The 10,106-nt window shown below is 44.5% G+C and overlaps 1 long non-coding RNA gene across 1 annotated transcript; it reads left to right on the forward strand.

Moving 5' to 3' along the window:
* Positions 1-5,860: 5,860 nt before the first annotated feature.
* On the forward strand, positions 5,861-9,348 carry LOC145850238 (uncharacterized). The gene is made up of 3 exons (XR_014391691.1): positions 5,861-5,944; positions 8,751-8,915; positions 9,030-9,348. It is a non-coding gene; the product is annotated as an uncharacterized LOC145850238 (long non-coding RNA).
* The last annotated feature ends 758 nt before the right edge of the window (positions 9,349-10,106 follow it).

Below are 10,106 nucleotides of genomic sequence, written 5' to 3' on the forward strand. Positions count from 1 at the left end.
TGCAACAAGAAACATTTCTCTGCCCCATGACAACATGTGTAGAACTGCAGGATATTAGCGTTATAGTTGCAACAAGAAACATTTCTCTGCCCCATGACAACATGTGTAGAACTGCAGGATATTAGCGTTATAGTTGCAACAAGAAACATTTCTCTGCCTCATGACAACATGTGTAGAACTGCAGGATATTAGCGTTATAGTTGCAACAAGAAACATTTCTCTGCCTCATGACAACATGTGTAGAACTGCAGGATATTAGCGTTATAGTTGCAACAAGAAACATTTCTCTGCCCCATGACAAAATGTGTAGAATGCAGGAAATTAGCAAGTTTTTTTCCCTCCAAGAGGCAGACCTTTAAAATGTTCATTCCCAGGGCCCGAGACTTGGTTTGTCCGGCCTTGCACACGAAATCATGGTAAAACTCCTTGTATGATATTTTTTTTATCTCACTCGAGTTGTGTTCTGATTATGAGGGGGTCACTGATGAATTTGCTATCACAAAAAAGTTTGAGAACCCCTGGGCTAGTGGTTAGGGAAGGGTTAGCTAACATGCTAAGTATCCTAACCATCCTTTTTAATTTTCACATGTAGCGAGCGAAGTGTTCGTGTTGTCCAACCAACATGCATAGTAGCTGAGTCAGACAATATAGTTTTCATGTTTCATAATTATCCTATTTCTCAGTGACACTTTTTTTGCACTATGTTTGAAGGCTGTCAGCTTCTTCTCAGGAGGAGAATCACTTAGCCTTTCAACTAATTTTCAAATGATAGGATGCCTATTTAAAAACACTTTTTCAACATTTCAAGATAGCAGTTAGTTCAGTTTGATCTTATTAAAGACAGCTGTATCATTTTTTTATTCATTTTGACATATTGTTTGGGACCACTTTTTTTGCTCTGTTTGAAGGCTGTCAGCTTCTTCTCAGGAAGAGAATCCCTTAGCCTTTCAACTAATTTTGGGTTAGTTCGACTAATTTTGGGTTAGTTCTCTCAAGAAGAACTAACCCACCCGGTGTATCCAGTATAAACTAACGGTGTACCCCCGGTGTATTCAGTATAAACTAAAGTTGTACACCCGGTGTATCCAGTATAAACTAAATGGTGTACACCCTGTGTATCCAGTATAAACTAACGGTGTACACCCGGTGTATCCAGTATAAACTAACGGTGTACACCCGGTGTATCCAGTATAAACTAAAGTTGTACACCCGGTGTATCCAGAATAAACTAACGGTGTACACCAGGTGTATCCAGTATAAACTAACGGTGTACACCAGGTGTATCCAGTATAAACTAACGGTGTACACCAGGTGTATCCAGTATAAACTAACGGTGTACACCAGGTGTATCCAGTATAAACTAACGGTGTACACCCGAAGCTTCCAGTCTGTTATTCGAACTCAATCAGCATGACAGAGTGATCTCCAGCCTTGTCCTCGTCAACACTCACACCTGTTAACGAGAGAATCACTGACATGCTGGTCCTTTTGTGGCAGGGCTGAAATGCAGTGGAACGTTTTTTGGGGGGGGATTCAGTTAATTTGCATAACCCCCTCCTACTGCAGTACATCCAGGAGGAGGTAGGATTACACTACCCACAACCCCCTCCTACTGCAGTACAAACAGGAGGAGGTAGGACTACACTACCCACAACCCCCTCCTACTGCAGTACGTACAGGAGGAGGTAGGACTACACTACCCACAACCCCCTCCTACTGCAGTACATACAGGAGGTAGGACTACACTACCCACAACCCCCTCCTACTGCAGTATCTACAGGAGGAGGTAGGACTACACTACCCACAACCCCTCCTACTGCAGTACATACAGGAGGAGGTAGGACTACACTACCCACAACCCCCTCCTACTGCAGTACATCCAGGAGGAGGTAGGATTACACTACCCACAACCCCCTCCTACTGCAGTATGTACAGGAGGAGGTAGGACTACACTACCCACAACCCCCTCCTACTGCAGTACATACAGGAGGAGGTAGGACTACACTACCCACAACCACAGTTCCCTAAAGGCAGGGTTGGGTAGGTTAGTACCCCGTTAGAGGGTTGGGTAGGTTAGTACCCCGTTAGAGGGTTGGGTAGGTTAGTACCCCGTTAGAGGGTTGGGTAGGTTAGTACCCCGTTAGAGGGTTGGGTAGGTTAGTACCCTGTTAGAGGGTTGGGTAGGTTAGTACCCCGTTAGAGGGTTGGGTAGGTTAGTACCCCGTTAGAGGGTTGGGTAGGTTAGTACCCTGTTAGTTAGAGGGTTGGGTAGGTTAGTACCCTGTTAGTTAGAGGGTTGGGTAGGTTAGTACCCTGTTAGAGGGTTGGGTAGGTTAGTACCCTGTTAGTTAGAGGGTTGGGTAGGTTAGTACCCTGTTAGGGGGTTGGGTAGGTTAGTACCCTGTTAGGGGGTTGGGTAGGTTAGTACCCCGTTAGAGGGTTGGGTAGGTTAGTACCCCGTTAGAGGGTTGGGTAGGTTAGTACCCCGTTAGAGGGTTGGGTAGGTTAGTACCCCGTTAGAGGGTTGGGTAGGTTAGTACCCCGTTAGAGGGTTGGGTAGGTTAGTACCCCGTTAGAGGGTTGGGTAGGTTAGTGCCCCGTTAGAGGGTTGGGTAGGTTAGTACCCCGTTAGGGGGTTGGGTAGGTTAGTACCCCGTTAGAGGGTTGGGTAGGTTAGTACCCCGTTAGAGGGTTGGGTAGGTTAGTACCCCGTTAGAGGGTTGGGTAGGTTAGTACCCCGTTAGAGGGTTGGGTAGGTTATTACCCCGTTAGAGGGTTGGGTAGGTTAGTACCCCGTTAGAGGGTTGGGTAGGTTAGTACCCCGTTAGAGGGTTGGGTAGGTTAGTACCCCGTTAGAGGGTTGGGTAGGTTAGTACCCCGTTAGAGGGTTGGGTAGATTAGTACCCCGTTAGAGGGTTGGTGGGTTAGTACCCCGTTAGAGGGTTGGGTAGGTTAGTACCCCGTTAGAGGGTTGGGTAGGTTAGTACCCCGTTAGAGGGTTGGGTAGGTTAGTACCCCGTTAGAGGGTTGGGTAGGTTAGTACCCCGTTAGAGGGTTGGGTAGGTTAGTACCCCGTTAGAGGGTTGGGTAGGTTAGTACCCCGTTAGAGGGTTGGGTAGGTTAGTACCCCGTTAGAGGGTTGGGTAGGTTAGTACCCCGTTAGAGGGTTGGGTAGGTTAGTACCCCGTTAGAGGGTTGGGTAGGTTAGTACCCCGTTAGAGGGTTGGGTAGGTTAGTACCCCGTTAGAGGGTTGGGTAGGTTAGTACCCCGTTAGAGGGTTGGGTAGGTTAGTACCCCGTTAGAGGGTTGGGTAGGTTAGTACCCCGTTAGAGGGTTGGGTAGGTTAGTACCCCGTTAGAGGGTTGGGTAGGTTAGTACCCCGTTAGAGGGTTGGGTAGGTTAGTACCCCGTTAGAGGGTTGGGTAGGTTAGTACCCCGTTAGAGGGTTGGGTAGGTTAGTACCCCGTTAGATGGTTGGGTAGGTTAGTACCCCGTTAGAGGGTTGGGTAGGTTAGTACCCCGTTAGAGGGTTGGGTAGGTTAGTACCCCGTTAGAGGGTTGGGTAGGTTAGTACCCTGTTAGAGGGTTGGGTAGGTTAGTACCCTGTTAGAGGGTTGGGTAGGTTAGTACCCTGTTAGAGGGTTGGGTAGGTTAGTACCCTGTTAGAGGGTTGGGTAGGTTAGTACCCCGTTAGAGGGTTGGGTAGGTTAGTACCCCGTTAGAGGGTTGGGTAGGTTAGTACCCCGTTAGAGGGTTGGGTAGGTTAGTACCCCGTTAGAGGGTTGGGTAGGTTAGTACCCCGTTAGAGGGTTGGGTAGGTTAGTACCCCGTTAGATGGTTGGGTAGGTTAGTACCCCGTTAGAGGGTTGGGTAGGTTAGTACCCCGTTAGAGGGTTGGGTAGGTTAGTACCCCGTTAGAGGGTTGGGTAGGTTAGTACCCCGTTAGAGGGTTGGGTAGGTTAGTACCCCGTTAGAGGGTTGGGTAGGTTAGTACCCCGTTAGATGGTTGGGTAGGTTAGTACCCTGTTAGAGGGTTGGGTAGGTTAGTACCCCGTTAGAGGGTTGGGTAGGTTAGTACCCCGTTAGATGGTTGGGTAGGTTAGTACCCTGTTAGAGGGTTGGGTAGGTTAGTACCCTGTTAGAGGGTTGGGTGGGTTAGTACGCCGTTAGAGGGTTGGGTAGGTTAGTACCCCGTTAGAGGGTTGGGTAGGTTAGTACCCCGTTAGAGGGTTGGGTAGGTTAGTACCCTGTCCTCAGAACCTTTACCATAATCTATCAGTCTCTGTGTGTGTGTGTGTGTGTGTGTGTGTGTGTGTGTGTGTGTGTGTGTGTGTGTGTGTGTGTCAGGATGACATCATCGATGATGCGGTGGGTTTCGTGGCGGCAGCGGAGATGCTGAGGGAGAGGGGGGCGGGGACGATCATCGCCGTGGCAACGCACGCCATCCTGTCCGCGGACGCTCCCAGGATCCTCCAGGAGTCAGTCATTAGTCAGAGAGGAGAGGAGGTACCCCCTGTATATAACCTCATTACTACCCGGTACCCCCTGTATATAGCCTCATTACTACCTGGTACCCCCTGTATATAGCCTCATTACTACCCGGTACCCCCTGTATATAGCCTCATTACTACCCGGTACCCCCTGTATATAGCCTCATTACTACCCGGTACCCCCTGTATATAACCTCATTACTACCCGGTACCCCCTGTATATAGCCTCATTACTACCCGGTACCCCCTGTATATAGCCTCATTACTACCCGGTACCCCCTGTATATAGCCTCATTACTACCTGGTACCCCCTGTATATAGCCTCATTACTACCCGGTACCCCCTGTATATAACCTCATTACTACCTGGTACCCCCTGTATATAGCCTCATTACTACCCGGTACCCCCTGTATATAGCCTCATTACTACCTGGTACCCCCTGTATATAACCTCATTACTACCCGGTACCCCCTGTATATAGCCTCATTACTACCTGGTACCCCCTGTATATAGCCTCATTACTACCTGGTACCCCCTGTATATAGCCTCATTACTACCCGGTACCCCCTGTATATAGCCTCATTACTACCCGGTACCCCCTGTATATAGCCTCATTACTACCTGGTACCCCCTGTATATAGCCTCATTACTACCTGGTACCCCCTGTATATAGCCTCATTACTACCTGGTACCCCCTGTATATAGCCTCATTACTACCTGGTACCCCCTGTATATAGCCTCATTACTACCTGGTACCCCCTGTATATAGCCTCATTACTACCTGGTACCCCCTGTATATAGCCTCATTACTACCTGGTACCCCCTGTATATAGCCTCATTACTACCTGGTACCCCCTGTATATAGCCTCATTACTACCTGGTACCCCCTGTATATAGCCTCATTACTACCTGGTACCCCCTGTATATAGCCTCATTACTACCTGGTACCCCCTGTATATAGCCTCATTACTACCTGGTACCCCCTGTATATAGCCTCATTACTACCTGGTACCCCCTGTATATGTGACAGGTTACAGGAAATACTCATAGCCTGTTATACATTAAAAAGTATTAGTAAGTTCATAGTATGTGAGGATCTTAAAACATCTAAGGTTAAAAATATCATGCATTCTGTATTAGTTGATAGAGATGGATAACATTCATATAATTGTGTTAAAAAGTAAAAAATCCATCAAGCGTACAAAAGGTAAGAATTGTAAAAGGAATGTGTAAACCGTTATATTGATTACTTTATTTTGTGGTGCCAAATTGAAGGGGAAAAGTGTTAATCTGTGATCTACTAAATGCTCTTTAATCTATGAGCCTGAGATCGATTGCTCTGGTCTCCAGCCAAGTTCGCGGGGAAATCGCGGTCTTTTCCTCATTACAGTAAAAGTTCTCAGTGAGGAAACAATACCGTATCACACTCGGGATTATTTCTCCCCTTTTCCAGGTACGTTATTGATGATAAAACAGAGTCATTTAAATGTAATAACTCGCTAACATGTCAAGAGTGTTTAAGCTGTGTCTTAGTAACATCTTGAGGAAGTTAGAGTTCAGTTTGCAGAGAGTAATATGAGCCCTGCTCGGTTGCAGCGAAGGCTTCGTACTGAGAGTAGCTGCCATTTTATGTCGATCGTCAATGAACATGTGCGTTGTTATTAAAACCTCTTGAGCATCTGATCCCGTTAGCGGGATCAAAATCCAGCGAAAAATCATATCGCCAATTAGCATTAAAAAATTATCATAATTTTTTACAAAAATAAAAAATATATATATTTTTTTTTTATAGATACACCTCTCCTGAATCGACCCACGTCGTCCGATTTCAAAAAGGTTTTACAGGAAAAGCAAATCATTAGATTATATTAGATGAGTCCATCGTAAAAAGCAGCTTCATAGCCATTTTCCGACCAACCACTTCCATCACATATTATCAATAAACAGCTAAATGTAGCACTAACCTTTTACAAACTTCATCAGATGGCACCCCTAGGACATCATGTTATACAATGCATGCATTCTTTTGTTCAATAAAGGTCATATTTATATATAAAAACAGCATTTTACATCTCTGTCTGACGTTGACTACCTAATTTCCCCTCAAAAGCGTCCCGGTAAACAATGCTACGTTTCAATAAATTGCTATACTATAACGATTTTTTAAATGTATATTGTCAATCTAACATTTATAGATGAATATCTCTTGAGAACACCCGTCATACCAGATTTTAAATTAACTTTACTGGGTAATCACACTTTGCGATAAAAGGAGATGCGATACTCAGAAAATCAGCTAATATACAGTGCTCGGCGCCATCTTGGACGCAACAGTATGAACCATCTCATCTTCAATAATATTGTCAATAATCGCCTACCTTTAGTTGTCTTCATCAGAAAGCATCCCAGGTCCACAACAGATGTATTTTCGGTCAAAAAGTCCATACTTCACGTTCCATTAGCCTGATGTTGGTAGCGCGTCCTATGGCTCTCTCCAAACGCAGCTCTGCACTTCATACTGAAAGCAATCCTCGCGCATGTAGGTTCGTTCAAACATGTCAAACGTTGTATAAAATAAATGTTCAGGGCCTCTAACACCAAGAGAGCCAATAAGATTCGAGGGGGATGATTTCATTGCCTTTAAAACCGTTTCCAAAGGTGGGGGCAGACATGGCCGCCGGCGTCATAATGGTGATGGCCCATCCCCTGTGACCAATTTCAAACTCCTGTCATTCACTGAGTTTTGACTCTATAAGGCTCAAACCACTGTGAAAGGACTGGCGACATCTAGTGGAAGCAATAGGAAGTGCCAAAATATTCCTAAACCCCTGTGTTTTTCAATGGGATAGGTTTAAAGTCAATACAACACATCAGGTATCCACTTCCTGTCAGAAAATGTCTCAGGGTTTTGCCTGCCAAATGAGTTCTGTTATACTCACAGACACCATTCAAACAGTTTTAGAAACTTTAGAGTGTTTTCTATCCATATATAATAAGTATATGCATGCCCTATCTTCTGAGTTTGATTAGTAGGCCGTTGAAAATGGGAACGATTTTTTTTCAAAATGCGCTGTGGCGCCCCCTATCCTAGGGTATCCTCAAGAGGTTTTAATAAGATATTTTGCGGTGTTATTTGTATAATGGTTTTTCAAACACTTTATTGACTGTTGATAAATTGAGTTATGGTTTACTGAGTTAAAGCTTTGTGCTTGACAGTTATATTGAAATGAGTGTATGTTTCAGTGAATTACAGTGTATACTGTTGTGACTTGAATAAGCCTTGTACCCTACAACACTAGCTCTTTCCTGTAGATCTGTTGTTTTGTAAAATGTGTTACTTTGGTAAAATGATTTGCAGTAAAAGTTCTCAGTGAGGAAATAATACCGTATCACTCTCGTGATTATTTCTCCCCTTTTTCAGGGGCCAAAGCCTCATTAGATATCGGTCGTCCAGAACAACTAGCCAAAGCCTCATTAGATATCGGTCGTCCAGGACAACTAGCCAAAGCCTCATTAGATATCGGTCGTCCAGAACAACTAGCCAAAGCCTCATTAGATATCGGTCGTCCAGAACAACTAGCCAAAGCCTCATTAGATATCGGTCGTCCAGAACAACTAGCCAAAGCCTCATTAGATATCGGTCGTCCAGAACAACTAGCCAAAGCCTCATTAGATATCGGTCGTCCAGAACAACTAGCCAAAGCCTCATTAGATATCGGTCGTCCAAAGGAAGTCTGTAGACGGGAGTGTTTATGCGTCTATACAGAACAACTGGCGTAATTTCCCGGACTATTAAGCGCACCTGAATATAAGCCGAACCCACTGAATTTAAAAAAAAAGTATTATTTTGAACATAAATAAGTCGCACATGTCTATAAGCCGCAGGTGCCTACCGGTACATTGAAACAAATTAACTTTACACAGGCTTTAACGAAACACGGCTTGTAACAAAAATAAATAGGCTTTAATGAAACAAAACTACAAAATGAGGATGTGATTTGCTCGGGTTTCCCAAAAACATGATTTGCTGGTTGGGGTAAGTTTCTCAAAAGCATGTGAAATCACAAAAAAAAAAGTGTCTGGACCCTTACTATGAAATTCAACTTAATAAAATAGATTTAGTTGTTTAAAAAAAAGAACTTCTCCTGTAAGGCAGTGTTATTAAAATGGAGGTGAAATGTCTTTAAAAAGTGGGTGTTAACGAAATGTCTGTGTGGCACTCTTCCCCCTCCCACTACACTTTCTCCCTCCCCTCCCAGGATGTGAAGTTAAAGAACATGGGTTCTTGGCCCAGCGTTCTCAGTCCACCTCCGCTGTCCGCTCCTCTAGCGACAGCTTCGAACAGGTCCGTCGCGTCGCCCGAGAGAAGGGGAGAGAGAGAAACAGCTAAAAGCACAGGCCAGGAGAGAGCAGGAGAAACTACGGTAAGAGGGAAGGATGGAGGGAGGGAAAGGGAGGAGGAGGAGGAGAGGGAGAAGGTCATTCTAGCACCCCATCTAAGCTCATCCCCCTCTGACACTCCACTTTCTCTTCTCCAGTAGCCGTGACGACGAGGACTCTGTGGAGCAGCAGGGGAGGGGGCGTGTCCAGGAGGACACTCGCCGTCGCCAGGAGCAACTTTCGCCTCAACCCCTCCCGCCGACTCCCCACAGGCCCCTCCCACTCAACAGGCCACACCCTCGGCCGCAGCAGAACGCCATGGACCAGCAGAGGGAGCTGGCGAGACGCCGCGAGCAGGAAAGGAGGAGGAGAGAGGTGGTAATACTTTATAGCAGTAATACTACTATAATACTAACATGTTATACTAGTATAGCAGGAGAGAGGTGGTAATACTTTATAGCAGTAATACTACTATAATACTAACATGTTATACTAGTATAGCAGGAGAGGTGGTAATACTTTATAGCAGTAATACTACTATAATACTAACATGTTATACTAGTATAGTAGGAGAGAGGCGGTAATACTTTATAGCAGTGATACTACTATAATACTAACATGTTATACTAGTATAGCAGGAGAGAGGCGGTAATACTACTATAATACTAACATGTTATACTAGTATAGCAGGAGAGAGGCGGTAATACTACTATAATACTAACATGTTATACTAGTATAGCAGGAGAGAGGTGGTAATACTTTATAGCAGTAATACTACTATAATACTAACATGTTATACTAGTATAGTAGGAGAGAGGCGGTAATACTTTATAGCAGTAATACTACTATAATACTAACATGTTATACTAGTATAGCAGGAGAGAGGTGGTAATACTTTATAGCAGTAATACTACTATAATACTAACATGTTATACTAGTATAGCAGGAGAGAGGTGGTAATACTTTATAGCAGTAATACTACTATAATACTAACATGTTATACTAGTATAGCAGGAGAGAGGTGGTAATACTTTATAGCAGTAATACTACTATAATACTAACATGTTATACTAGTATAGTAGGAGAGAGGCGGTAATACTTTATAGCAGTAATACTACTATAATACTAACATGTTATACTAGTATAGTAGGAGAGAGGCGGTAATACTACTATAATACTAACATGTTATACTAGTATAGCAGGAGAGAGGTGGCAATACTTTATAGCAGTAATAC

Source organism: Salmo salar, unplaced genomic scaffold (assembly GCF_965601325.2).
Source record: "Salmo salar unplaced genomic scaffold, fSalSal1 ptg001378l, whole genome shotgun sequence".
Lineage (NCBI taxonomy): Eukaryota > Metazoa > Chordata > Actinopteri > Salmoniformes > Salmonidae > Salmo > Salmo salar.